We start from the raw sequence: 14,045 nt of genomic DNA, 5'->3' as shown, positions 1-14,045 counted from the left end.
AAAAGCTAACAGCATCTCGCAAATTCGGGGAATAATATTCCATTCCCTATAAAACTTTCTGTAACCTAAATTTTCAACTAAAGCATTCGAACAGATCAAACTCCATTAGCTTACACAAATATGTCTTCAAAAGGACACAAAACGATCCGAGAAACAGATGAGACAACACTTTTAATAGTTTGCTTAAATGTTCTCATTGGGTGAAATACACCACTCGCCTGAAAGGGTATATCAGTACAAAAACATACATGTTCACCATTCAAACAGCTTCTGCTTTCAGCGAGGCTATACACGAGATGATAACAATCAAATTGTTGAACAACACACTAAGCTATTTAAAAAAATATAGTTACTTTATTAGCAAACTCATACACACTCCCTATAGCGGTTTCCTGGATCCTTCTGCGCTAAAAGGTGAAAAAAAATCTCTTTTGTGATTGTAAAGGATTCGTTCATAGAATACATATTAATAATTTAGAGCGGAAAATAACACGTGCATGTTGGACTATTTCTTCTTGCTCGTCTGGTAGATTGTGTATCTTCAACATGTTACTGATCTGTAACTGAACGGGTCAGCTTATAACTTAGACGGGCAATTCGCCTGATTTTATCAGCCTTCTTGTATGTCTATTTACATGTATCTCAGGACAAATTATCCCTCTGAGAGCAAGGACTCTGCAACATCAAAGTGCCCAATCTCGTACCCAGAGTTCTCAGGCCCTTTGGCCAGCGGTTGGAATTCGGTTTTTTTTTTTTTTTTTTACTGGCTGCATCATAACGGCTTACATTGTTTTACCGCAGAAATCCTGCGTTAATGAGATTAAAGTTCCCCAGTCTCTCTCCTGGTGACCAAGCGCTGACCAAAAAGCCTGAGGACTGTGGGCACGAAATTGCCAAGTGCCGTGTTCACAATTAGAGGAATAATTTTTCGGACGGATTATTACTGCAGATAAGTTATCATGTGAAAGCGGCCATTACGGAGAGCAAAGGTAGGGAAAGACATGAAGAGAGTCCAAAAGTGGTCTAGTCTTCCCTCCTTTTTAATGCATCTTTCAATTTGGCGCTGCCCGACCTTGCTCTCTACAAGTTCAAACCTGGAATAGAGCGGTTTTCAATTGAGCATCGAAAGTAACTTCGCGTATGCTTTGGTTTTTCGTTATCACGCTCTGTGATTGGTTAGAAAAACTCGCGCCACTTTCTCAACCAATGAGAAGCAAGACAAAAACCAATCGTGCCTTACTCGAGCGCGTTTTCCCGCGCTTGGCGCAGGTTATGTGCATTTGCTTCGAATTCTGATTAGTTCATTGCACTGTTTTCATCTTTTGTGATTGGTTAAAGTAATTGCTTTGCTTTTCGTTTTAGGACAATCAATTGAAAAACACTCTAATTTAACCCTTTAATCCGTAACAGTGATCTGCATCCAATTTCTCCTCATAATATCAATGCTTATTCAACCCCTGAGGTCATGAGAATTAAGGACATGATCAGCTAAGGTGAATTTTCTTGATATTTTAATAACTTCTCCCCAGTACTTTTATAAAAAAAAGTATGGGGACAAGATAGGAGAATTTGTTCTTTGATAGAAGGGGTTAAAGGGTTAATGGAATGTTTATTACTACTACTTAGTTTTCAAATAAGCCGAATTAGACGACGAACTCGTCTCAAATGTATTCGGGCTATCAGCACTGTGTTCCACGAACCATGAGCCTTGAAGCCGAACCGGCCGTTTTTACGAGAACACCATTTTACAACATGTTACAACAAGTAAAAAGATTTATGTTATTAAATTTCAATTTGGTAATCCAAATCTTTAAAATTTTAACACCATAACAAGGATAGGATGTACGAAAAGGGAAATTCTAAAAGCACATCTCAGTTGATTTTGTCACTCAATGAATTTATGACAAAAAAGGGAGAATAAGTCTGTGAATTTTTAACCTTCAGTTTACCAAATTCCTGCCAAACGGGAATTCCGTCTAGAGACGAGGTTTTCATCTCATATAAATTTAGCAATGAAATCTCTACTTTTTTTAACTTACCTCTTTGCAAACTTACTAAACTGATACACTGAACGATTAATTCAAAACACACTATATTAAGGACAAACTCGAAGCTGTTCTTTGTGCCTTGCCAGGGCCAGGGTCTATTTTACCCAGCTCTATCAATTTGGTTTTTACTTATTATGGAAAACTGAGCGTGAACTGGGGTGAGTAAAAAGGGAAGCCACTTAAACTAGACCCAACTCTTCCTCTTTTTTTCTGAAACCAATAATAAGGATGGCGGAAGAACGCATTTCTAGTGTAGTCTGGTGTCTAACAGTAAACCAGATATCAATATTTCAATATAAAAATATAAGATATAAGCTGAAATTCAATACCAAAATGGAACCCCTCTTTATGGCCATCAAATTGTTAGCAAATGACACAAGATTATCGTACAAATGCTAAACGGTGTATCATGAGATGTTGATTGTTGAAAATAGGCCATTCAACATGTTACGCTTTGTTGAAGTGATGTATCAAATATATATGGTGGTGGTGTTGGTAGCGGGGGCAAGAGTGTCATCAATATTAGTGACGCCCCCGTTTGGGGTAACAAATTTTCTGGCGGCATTTTTTTTTGTTTTTCGTCGGTTACCGTAGTTATTCGGTTATAAGGCGCACTCGGTTATAAGACGCACCCCAAACTTATCAATTTAACCAAGCTAAGTTCTCAAACTGAAAATTACGTGAAAATACTCGGTTATAAGACGCACCAAAAAGTTGATAGTTAGCAAGGATGTGATGAGTCTGACAACAATTATCCTCACACAATTGGCATGCGAACTCTTTTTGTTAACGTAAACAAAAGTAAAAGTGAAAGAGTCACACATTTAATGATATACGTAAAAACAAAAGCTAAAAGTTCACACCTGTCATGATAAACATATAACACATACACTTTTATTTGAACCTTCCTACTTAACAAATATTTACTGATCCTATTTTGTCCCATACAAAACATGGGTGAATGGGGGCAGGCTCAAGAAAATTAAGGCATGGGTCTCTAGTTATTTTTTGGAAAAAGCGAGGGGGTGGTCTATCTTCTGAAGATTTAACCAAAACATCGTGAGACTTCAGAAGCGTTATATGCTTTTAAATGTCATCACATTGACATGCACGATGTATGTAAATTAGGTCACGTGACCTGTTGTGGTGGCAACACTCATAAAAAAGTTTCCAGCGAAAATGGCACCACTTTCAATTGCATCCTGGAGGCTGCCCGTAGTTTTAAAACTTTGCAAGTATGAGGCACTTCATTTCTGTGCCCAGGCTTTTTAAAAATTCCTTTAATTTTGAAAATAAACGGCTATTTTCACTAGTGCCCAGTCCCTTCAAAGTGAAATTATCAGTTTATTTTTAAAACTGAGAGAATATTTAAAAAGGCCCGGGCATAGAAATGAAGTGCCTAATAACTGCAAAGTTATAAAACTATAGGCAGTCTCCAGGAGGCAATAAAAAGTGGTGCCATTTTTGATCAAACGTTTTCTGGAATGTTGCGGTCGTAACAGGTCACGTGACCTAATTAACATACGTCTTGTATGTCAATATGTTGACGTTTCCAACCATATTACGCTGCCAAAGCCTCACGCCCGTTAGGACTACATCTTCAGATGATAGACCACCCCCCTGTTTTTTTTTTTTTGAGTAAATAACTACAGACCCTTGCCTTAATTTTCTTGAGATGTTAACAGGCCTTTGCTTAATCTTTTCTTTGGGTTTTTATGCTATTGAAATACTTTTGGGGAGAGGGAAGAGCGAGCTCCTGCCCAGAATAAATTCACTTGCTTCGGCTGCAATTCCTCGTACATCGGCAAAACAAACAGAACTCTGTTTGTCCGTACACAAGAACATGCGACCACGGACAAAGATAGCGCTTTATGCGTGGGTCAATTCTACCTGTTACCACCCCCCCCCCCCCCCTCCCGGGCACACCCCGGGAAAACCCGGCCCGTTTGGCCCGGGATCAGGAATTTCCTCAAGTGGTCTTGCCCGGGGGTAGGGGTGCGGGGCAAATCGAAATAACTACTTGCGCAAGTACTTATGGGGTGACACAAAGGCGGCTAACCACGAAATCCGTTCGCTTTGCTTTTCGTGTGCGATATCATAAACCAACTGAAAGTCGTGCACATTTGCCTGCAGTTCCTTTAATTTCATGTTGGTTGTCGTTTTGCTTGTGTTCTGCATGGCGTAAAAAAATATATCATTTCAAGGTCAAACGAAAATCGCTCTTTCATTTGAGCTGAGTTCGTAAATTTCAAAAAAATGTTATTAAAAACGGCTACATTTGCACATTTCCGCCAGTCAGAGAGCTGACGTAGACCTGATGAAAGAAAACAAAAAGTAATTAAGTTCCAAAGATAAAAAAGGAAAGGATTTCCTCCAGAAGGAAACTATGAATTAATAATGGTTTTGTTTTAATGGTATTCACTCGCTTCAGCTAGCTTGTTTCAGGCGCAGTTGTAATGTTGTAAATATATACTGAGTTAAACATTTTGATCTTCTTGTAGAAAAGCAATTTATTTGCACTGAAAATGCCAAAGACGTTATTTCACATTGTTTCTAGGAATTTAAGAGTTGTTTTGTAGAGATACATTTTAATTTTCGAGGCAGTTTGGTTGAAATGCCCTCCTGGTGTATTAGTGTGCGTGTCGAGTTTTATAAGATTCGCTTTACTTCGGAAGAGAGTTAATTGTTCTAAAAGTTCAGGATTTTTCAGGTTCCTGATTTTGTTTAAATAAGTAATAAATCATCAAAACGAAGCAGTTTATTTTTAGTTCATGTCATGAGTCCCGGGGGTGGGGTATTGTCTCTTTCCGTGTGCCCGGGGGTGGGGAATAGGACGTCAAAAACACAAATGCCCGGGGGTGTGCCCGGGGGGGATGGTAACAGGTTGAATTGAACCACGCATTATATAAACATCTGCGCTTCTGTGATCAGCTAGACCAAACACATACAAGGTTTATGCAATCTACCGGACATTTTTATTAATAACAAGCCACCTTCTACTGCAATGAACAAAGAATATCTCACCCATACCATGCGTGTTGACACAAAGACAATAGACAACGATGATAATTTGAATTTACTACTATACAAAGAAGCCTACCATATCAAGCGTTCAGCACCATCCTTGGACAATGGTTTAAAAGCTAGCAGAGAACTATGCCTATTCTCCTGACATTAACGTCTTGTTTTGTATTTTCATATGCATGTCTTGAATTGCTAATTTACAATCTTTCAATATATAAATCATAGCTACTTGTTGTCACCTTAGTCTAAACTATAACAATTAAGTACACCAACGTTTCCTTGCATTTGTTGTCCATATCAATGACAGGATGCATCACATTTATTCTCTATCCCTTAAAATTATCAGCGGGTTAGGTCTTTTTTTTTAAAGCAAAAGGCGCTCTACTAATAATAACGCCTTAGTTACGATCTTCATCCTACGTCAACGTATAACAATGCAACCTGTCAATCTAAATTAGAGCTAATCTATTTGTATCCTCTTAATTTCCGTAGTTAAATTGTCCCAAAACAAGATTGATACAGGTTTCTTAAGAAATGCACTCACCTGCTCTATGCATGTCCTTCGGGTCGACCTGCGAAGTAGCCTGCGAAGCAAGCGTCTCCGTGAAGTCTTCTGCTTTCCATATTTTGAATGAGCGCAATTTCTGCGCGGTCAAACAGCGAAAAATGCACAAACAGAATTGCTTGCTGCATAGGCTACCTGCGAGGTACTGAAAACAGCAATTGTTTACAAAGTAGCTGAGAGTAAGATGTATTTGATTAATTAGTCAAGAAAGCCTTTCAGGCAGCTGGTACTGATATCGCATAATAAAGATGAAGGCTGAAAGATTGTCCCAAATAATCTTGGCCTAGAAGCGAAGCTTCGAGGGTGGCATTGAAACTTTAAGGACAATATTTAACCCGATGAAATTATCATCCGATATACCAGCAAGCCGGAAAGTGGTTGTTTATTTATTTAATCACACTGCAACACGCGTGCTTTAGCGTGCAAAAGACAAAACAACCCGTGCAGCTAATTGATTTACAAGATTTTATTAGACTGTGATTCAATTTGTTAGGAAGTATAACTGTAAAACTTCCTTCCTCTCTTGCAAAATGTCAGGCGGTCGCTTTATATGAAATCAGACGACTGGTATCGTCTGGTAACCAATGTCCGATTCCGTACCACGTGAGGTGTTTTGTCCAATGAGAACGCACGTAAATTAATTGGTGGTTTGTAACAACAGACAAAAAAGTAATCCTTGCTGTAAACCTAACATAAGGAGAGTTATCAAAAAAGCTTATACTTTCCTTTAATATTTGTTTACATGGCCGTTTCACTTTCCTTATAATAAAAAGCTAGAGACGTTTGCTTGTGGGTACAGGTTCACAACGCTTGGATGCTTTCACATGTCAGTGAAGGTTAGAGTGAGCGTCACAATAGCAAAAAAATGTTCATTTAAAGCCGTTAATTGAGAAGACGCAACCGTATTCTCTTTTTCACATAAAATTAATTAAATGAGAAAGAACATGCGACCAAAACCAAAATCAATAAACTGAGGATTAAACGGCTTAGCACTTGGCTGAGAACGTAGGAGCTTTCTTTTTTCTCAGGAAGACATAGCAATTCCAATGAATCCCCCCCACCCCGCCACTTGTATGTGAGAACTGACGCCATTGCCTTCTCTCGAAGGCTATCGCCCAGTTCGTTTTTCGTCATCGCGCATGAAAATTAGAGCTAACACCTTTGCATTCAATTAATTTTCACGTTAAATTCTTCCAAAAAGAGATTTTTAAAACGTTTTCTTGAAAGAATGCACTCATCCGCTCACTGCATGGCCTTCGGGTCGACCTTTGATTTTTCGAAGCAGCAATGGTTTTAGGAACAAGCTTCGAAAAACTCTGTGTAATTAATTTGTCAATAAACCCATTAATGAGACTGGTTTATCGGAGGAAACTGTCCACTGCTTAAAGATTGTCCGATAAATTAACAGTTGGCCGAGCAAATACAACCAAAACATCACCAATCCATCGTCTATTCCGTGTCCAAAAACACTCTAGCGACGATCAAGTTCACAATTCTTCACTTAACATATCGGTGAAGGTTAGAGTAAGCGTCATGATTGGAACAATGTTCATTTAAAGCCATTAACTAAAAAGGTACAACCATATTCTACTTTCATCTATTTTAAGAGCGGAGTCGACAAGAAATTAATCAAATGAAAAAGAACATGCAACCAGAAAGAAAATCAATAAACAAAGGATTAAAGTGCTCGACACTTGGTCGAGCACGATAGATTTATCCTTTATGGTATATTCGAGGGGAGAGAAAGGAGAAGGGGGTAATCTAAGGGAATCTTTTTGTATAAGGAAGCAGGATCTTTGATGTGAAAAATACTGGGATGTTAGTGTGAAATTGTGACATTAAATATTAGTTAAGTCATATCTTATTTTAAAACATAGGCTCTCTAAGCCAATAATAAATATTCGTGGCTTAGTTTATTTTGTACGTTCCTTCATTCTATGTTTGCGCGGGAAACGCTTCCACTTGTTTATACCTGTTCTTCTGGTTGTTTTATGTTTCCGCTAAGAGGACTTACAACTCGAAACTCATGCCTATTGAATAAGTAATTATAATAGATCAGGGCCAATATTCTCGCTATGTTTCTACCCTTCACTGTTTTTTTACAGCTTCCAAATCTGCCCTTTCTCCTAGCTAATTACTAAACAACGCCTCCTAAATTATTTCTTTACTTTTGCTGAGTCAGTGTAATAGTTTTCTCTGGCTTCGTGGCTTCGTTTTTTTTTTTTTTTTTTTTTTAGGACGACAAACAATTCCAATGAATCCACCTACCCCCTCCACTAGCCGGTGAAAGCTGACGCCATCGCCGTCTCTCGTAAGCTATCGCCTTGTTCATTTCCGCCATCATGCATTGAAAGTCGAGCTAAAACTTTGCACTCTCTTAATTTTCGCAGTTAAATTCTTTCAAAACGTGAGTTATAAGGGTCTCTTGAAGGAATGCACTCATCCGCTCACTGCATGGCCTTAAGGTCGAACTGCGAATTTGCGAAGCAGAAATAGTTTTACAGACAATCTTTAAGAAAGCTGTATGTAATGAATTTTTAAATAAACCACTTCAAGCGATTACTATATCGGAGGAAAATGACCAAGGCTGAAAAATTGTCGGAAAATTAAACACTTGGCCGAGAAGCAAACCTCCGAGAGCAACTGTAAAACTTTGATGATAATCTTTAAGCCGAGGGCATTATCTCCGGCTGGATATGCCATCATTCCCGAAAAGACTTCCTTTGTAGAATCCTTACTTTACTTTGGAAAGGACAAAACGGCCGAGTGATAGCCTCTGCCTGATTGCAGCTAAATAACTGCTAGCTAGTTAATTTACTAGTTGTTGCTTTGTTCTGTCGATGAAAAAGTTTGGGCCACTGTTATCAAATCGGACGACTTCTATTAACCGTCCGATTACGAAAGTCCCATACTGTGTCACGTGCCGTGTTTTGTCCAATGACAACGCGCGTATCAGTGGATTATATCTCCAGTTTTCCTCGTTGTAAACATAATGATTATAGTAGAGTTGTCCAAAAAGCTTCTACTTTCTTGTAATATTCACTTACGTGGATTTTTTTTTATTTTTAGAAAGAGAGTGGAAGAGGTCGTCACTTGCGAATCAAATGTTTTCACAGCTGCGTTTTATCAAAACAATGATACTTTCCCTTTCGTCCTTCAAGGGGGTTTACACATTTAAAACATTACCAACCCATTGATTATTCCGGGTCCAATAAGGGTCATAAGACTCTTGCGACGAGCAAGTTTACAATCTTTGGAAACCTTAACATATCGGTGAAGGTTAGAGTGAACGCCATCTACTGAGAAGACACAGTCATATTCTGCTTTTGCATATTTTGAGACCGGAAATAACCTAAAATTAATTACGCAAGTGACAAAGAATGTCCGACCAGAAAAAAAAAAAATCAATAAATAAAATAAGGCGGCTTAAGACTTGGTGGCGCACGCAAGATTTTTCTTTTCCCATTATGGCACAATACAAGGGAGGGGAGGGAGGGAAGGGGGTTATCTAGAGGAAACTGTTTGTATTTGGAAGCAGGACCTTTGATTCTCAATGTAAAAAAATACTGTGACATAAGGCTACAATTAAAGGGAACTGAATTTTAGAAGTCAGCTTGTAAAAAGTACTATTTTAGACTTCATATTCAGGGGGCATTCTCAGCAATCCCCCTACCCCGCCGCTCACCTGCCAGAGCTGACGCCATTGGCTTCCCTCGTACGCTACTGCCCCGCTCGTTTCCGTCATCATGCATGAAGAGGAAATCAACATAAAAAGGTAGTTGCTTAGCTAATAATAATAATAATAATAATAATAATAATAATAATAATAATAATAATAATAATAATAATAATACATTTAAGATCTTTAGCTTTTACATACCACAACGACTTGTACACAATGTATCTTTCTCGGTTAAAGTCTCCCATAGGAAGATTAATAAGGGTTTCGTGAAAGAATGCACTTATCCGCTCACTGCATGGCCTTTGGGTCGACTTTTATAGCTGCGAAACAGCACTCGTTTTATAAACAATCTGAGGGAAAGCTCTATAAATGAAAAAGCCAACAAACGCATTCCGAAAACTGGGTTATGGGTGGGAAATGTCCAAGGCTGAATGATTGTCCGAGAAATTAACATTTGGCAGAGAATTTAACCTCCGTGGGCTACTGTGAATCTTCGAGGAAAATCTTCAACCTCATGGAACTATCGTCCGCCGGATATGCATCCAATCCCGAAAGGACCTATTTTACTGAATCATTATTTTACTATGGAAATAACAAAACAGCCAGTGATGGCCTCTACGTGATTGCAGCCAAATAAACCAGAAGGCTAACTAATCTATTATATATTCATTTGTTTTTCTCGTCGAAAATTTTGTGGCGACTGTTATCAAATCGGACGTCCCATTGTACACGACGTAACGTGTTTAGCCTAACCGAACGCGTGGAGGTTGATCGGTGGGTTTAAACTCCAGAAAAAGGCAGTTGTCCTCACTATGAACATAACATAAGGAGAGTTTCCAAAAGAGAATCTACTTTCTTTTAATATTCACTTACATAGCCCTTTTACTTTTCCTTTTAAAAATTACAGCTTGGTGAAAGTTGTCACTTGAATTGCCTGTCCGCAACCCCAGAGCGTTTCTTTCTCAGTGGCAAGTCTTTTGATGTACGAACTAGTTCGCGTAGTTGTCTTGTTTATGCGTTCCCTTTTCTCTCGGGGACGCTTAACGAGCCAAATACGCAAAATACCAGAGACGCGAATGACTTCGTCGAGAAGGAAACGTTCTTCTAGGATTGTACACAAAACCCAGATTCCCTGATGTGGGAATGCTCAGTGTATTATTGGTTATCATGTGCTGTATCAATGAACGAAACTTCAAAACGGAAAGAATGAGTGTGTAACAATATCTTTAGAAGTCCTGATTGTTGCGGACAATACTACTTTTTTGGGCAACGAAGCGCCAGGTCCGAAATATCAGATATCACTAAACTGAAATTTTGGCCAAGTTTTAGTTATCAGTTAAAGATTTGGCCAGTTGTAAGTTGTTGAATTTTATATCGTATTCACTTGATTGAATTTGACCGTATGTCACTATTGCATAGAAACCACTTGAATGGTTCCTTTCAGAACGATTCTCAAATAAAACAAACACGCTTGTTACACATTTAGCAAGTTAAAGGCACAACCTCGTCCCCAGAGAGGTGAAGAAAAGAGACCCTGGGATCGAGGTTGATTAAAAACAATTCATTTTTATGTACTTTGAAAAACTAACGGAGTCGATACAAAGTCCCTTCACGCATTTGCTATCAGACTTATAACTTAAATAGCTGGAAATTTCTGTTTTTTTTTTTTTTCCTGTTAGAATGGAATGCGGCCTTTTTCTAATTCCATCGTTTTACTTTTACACGGGATAAAACTTCCACTTTAAAGTGCCACTACGACGAAAATTGCTCTATTTCTTTTCGGTATTATTCTTAACGCCATTCAGGCTGTTTTCACAAATCCAATCCCACGTTTCTACTGGTCTGCGGTTTAACGCATAACTTGACTTGTGACGTCAGGGACTCAACGAAACATCGCATCTCTTCGTATGCAACAGAGCGGTTAGGTGCTATTCTCGACTACGTTTAGGCATGTCTTCACCGTTTTCGCCGTCTTTGCCGGCAATATCTTCTTCAAGTCCTTCAGAAAGCGATGCAGAGTCTAGTTTTGACGTAAAATGTGAAATGAGAAAAGAAATGTGTCGTGTATTCAGCACGTTTTTCCAGCACGTTGGGCTCCGAAAAAAAATCTCGCGTGCGTGATAAAAATCACGATTTCATCTTAGCATCGATCGATCTATTTTATCTATAAACTATCGAAAATTGCAGCAGATAAAAAGCAGCGAGCTGTAAAAAACTGTTTTGGAATGTGCATGTGGTGTGGAGATGATAAATGTGAGACGTGTCAAAAATTTCGCGAGGAAATGCAACACTAAGCGAGATTATAGACTACAAAACTTCTTTCACCCTGCGACGGCTTCGCTGCAAAATCGGTGCAGATGTTTTCTTTCAAATGGTCGGAATAGCCAGTCCTGGATTCAAACGTCTAGCGAGACCTTTCATAGGGTATGCACGCGGGCAACAATCGTTTGTAAAATGGTCAGAGCAGACAGGGAGTTTTCCCACAGGGCCGGGATTGAAGTTCTTCCGGTGAAGGGACACGAAATTCTTCCATTTTAATCGGACACGCTGCCGCTTCTAGGCGAATTATGGATCGAAACTGCAGCTTCGTCGTTATCCTTGATCATGGTCTTGGACTTGACAGCGCCAACCAGGCATATTGTAGATAAAACTGGAAAAAAGGACTTTTCCGAAGGCACACACTTCTTATCCGCTCTGCGCTGCATACAAGATTAGCCACGTTTGTTTTGATGCGTTGAGTTCTTGACGTCACTTCCTCTTTACGACAATTCGGCCCAACTCTCAAAGTTCTGTCCTGGTCATTTTTGAATCCGGTAATAACAGAAAGCGAAATCGGCTCGAATACGAAATTCAAAGTCAAAATAATGGGACTTCCCGTAGGAATTTTGACTTGAAACTTTGCGTGGTAAGTAATAATTAAGTACTTTTACTCTTGAAATATGAAGAGAGTAGAATAACCATATCTTTGATCATAGTTGCACTTTAAGGCTTATTCAGAAGTACCGATTAATCTGGCCGATTTGGATCAATTTGAGGAAGAAAATGAGTGAAAGGAAGAAAATCGATATCACTATTATTTGTACATTTTCTATAACACTATCTAGAACTTCTTGATTTGGAAAATATTTTATCTTAAATGATTATTTTGTTTAGTTTCACAACCTCCATATTTATCAAGTAATACTGTAAGGGGAGTTGAACTGCTGGTTGCCATAGATGATTTTTATGATGGAGTAATTTTGCTACAATTACTAGAATCCTTTAGGTTTTTGTTTTTCGTATGTAATGCGAGCAGTATCTCGTTTGTTCGAAAACTTAAGTAAGCACGACGGATTCGAGGCGCTAGCGCCGAAGCTGCGAACAGTGCGCCCCTCGAATAGCACAAGCGAGACCGCTCGCATTATATTTTTCGTCCCTTTCTATACCTCGGTGGGATTACCAAATTTACAAGTTAAAAAAGCGAATTTTTGTACTTGTCAGTAAAATGGTGATTTCGTGAAAATGGCCTGTTTGGCTTATGGTTTGTGCAACACAATGCTGTTACACCAAATAACTTTGAGACGGACGTCGTCGTCAAATTAGGCTTTCGTTTGTAAACAAAGTAAATGGCAGTAATAAACATTCAATTAAGTTATTCCAGGCATAACGATTGTAGAAAGCAGTTTCGGGCAGCGCGCAAATTGCAAGAGGGATTAAAAATGAGGGAAGACTCGCCTTCTTTCAGACTTCCATGTCTTTCCCTAGCTTTGCTCTCGGCAATGGTCGTCTTCACGGAGAAATAATCCGTCTGAAAAATTATCCCGTGAGAACACGACGGCAATTGGTTGTTGATGAGCCCACACTCTTAGAAGGATAGTTTCTTCTCAAATCCACCTAAATAAACGGATAAGGGGGCTTATAAAATCAGGTGAATTGCCCATGTAAATTATTAGCGTCTCGTTCCGTTACAGACGCGTTACTGTTGTTTAAGATGGATATTCCGTCAGAGAGAAAACTGAATAATCATGACCTAAAAATGGCCAACACATAATGGTGACTTTAGATAAAAAGAAACAGTCAAATATGCGTCTTATTTCCGGCACTAAATTATTAATATAACAATAAATACATTTATTGCCATTTGAAGATTGCACATTATCAAGTCTATGCCGTAAATAAATCGGTTCACGTGCTCGCTAACCAGAGCTTAAAATAGAAAAAACAAAAAAACAAAAAAAAAAAAAAAAAAAAAATCAGAACTAACAATCAGCCACCTTCAAACATTCAGCCATTAACAGAAAGAAACCGACAGACTATGTATTAAAAATTGGTTCTCGTCTGTATTATTGTTACTTATTTCAAAATTTTACTTCTCTCTATAGAGTATTATAACTGCATATTTTTCGTTTAACAAGTACCAAAGATAAATCTGTCGTCCGACTGCTAAAGCCCACTTAAGATCAGTCCTGACTTGGGTCATGCAATACCCCGCAAAAACGCGAGCTTGTGCATGTTGGGAACAGCAGTAAAGTATGGGAACAGCAATAAAGATGGTTTACTATAAGTTGTGAAACTTCTGACAAAGAAGAGTGGATAGGCGATTCACATAGAAACTCGACATTCAGTCTTGCAGCACTACCGACAATAATTATGTGGAATATAAGTCTGCCCAAACAGCCTCGGAAAAAAAAAAACGCAAAAGACGAGCAAATTGGATGGACAAAAAGTCACTCGGTCGTTCATTTTA

General features: G+C 38.7%; 1 protein-coding gene and 1 long non-coding RNA gene across 2 annotated transcripts in view; one reads left to right on the top strand and one right to left on the bottom strand.

Moving 5' to 3' along the window:
• The window catches only part of LOC146466097 (uncharacterized), a 166,967-nt gene that overhangs the window by 43,304 nt on the left and 109,618 nt on the right, over positions 1 to 14,045 (top strand). The gene's annotated exons all lie outside the window — the stretch shown is intronic.
• Positions 154 to 14,045, bottom strand: part of LOC146466087 (uncharacterized) — a 277,353-nt gene continuing 263,461 nt past the window's right edge. Inside the window, exon 2 of the long non-coding RNA XR_014868154.1 lies at positions 154 to 1,072. This is a non-coding gene — a long non-coding RNA (uncharacterized LOC146466087). The remainder of the gene's footprint in view (positions 1,073 to 14,045) is intronic.

Source organism: Pavona decussata, unplaced genomic scaffold, assembly GCF_977016875.1.
Source record: "Pavona decussata unplaced genomic scaffold, jaPavDecu1.1 SCAFFOLD_154, whole genome shotgun sequence".
Classification (NCBI taxonomy): domain Eukaryota; kingdom Metazoa; phylum Cnidaria; class Anthozoa; order Scleractinia; family Agariciidae; genus Pavona; species Pavona decussata.
The sequence above is the reverse complement of the archived record's forward strand: the minus strand, read 5'-3'. Positions and strand labels throughout refer to the sequence as shown.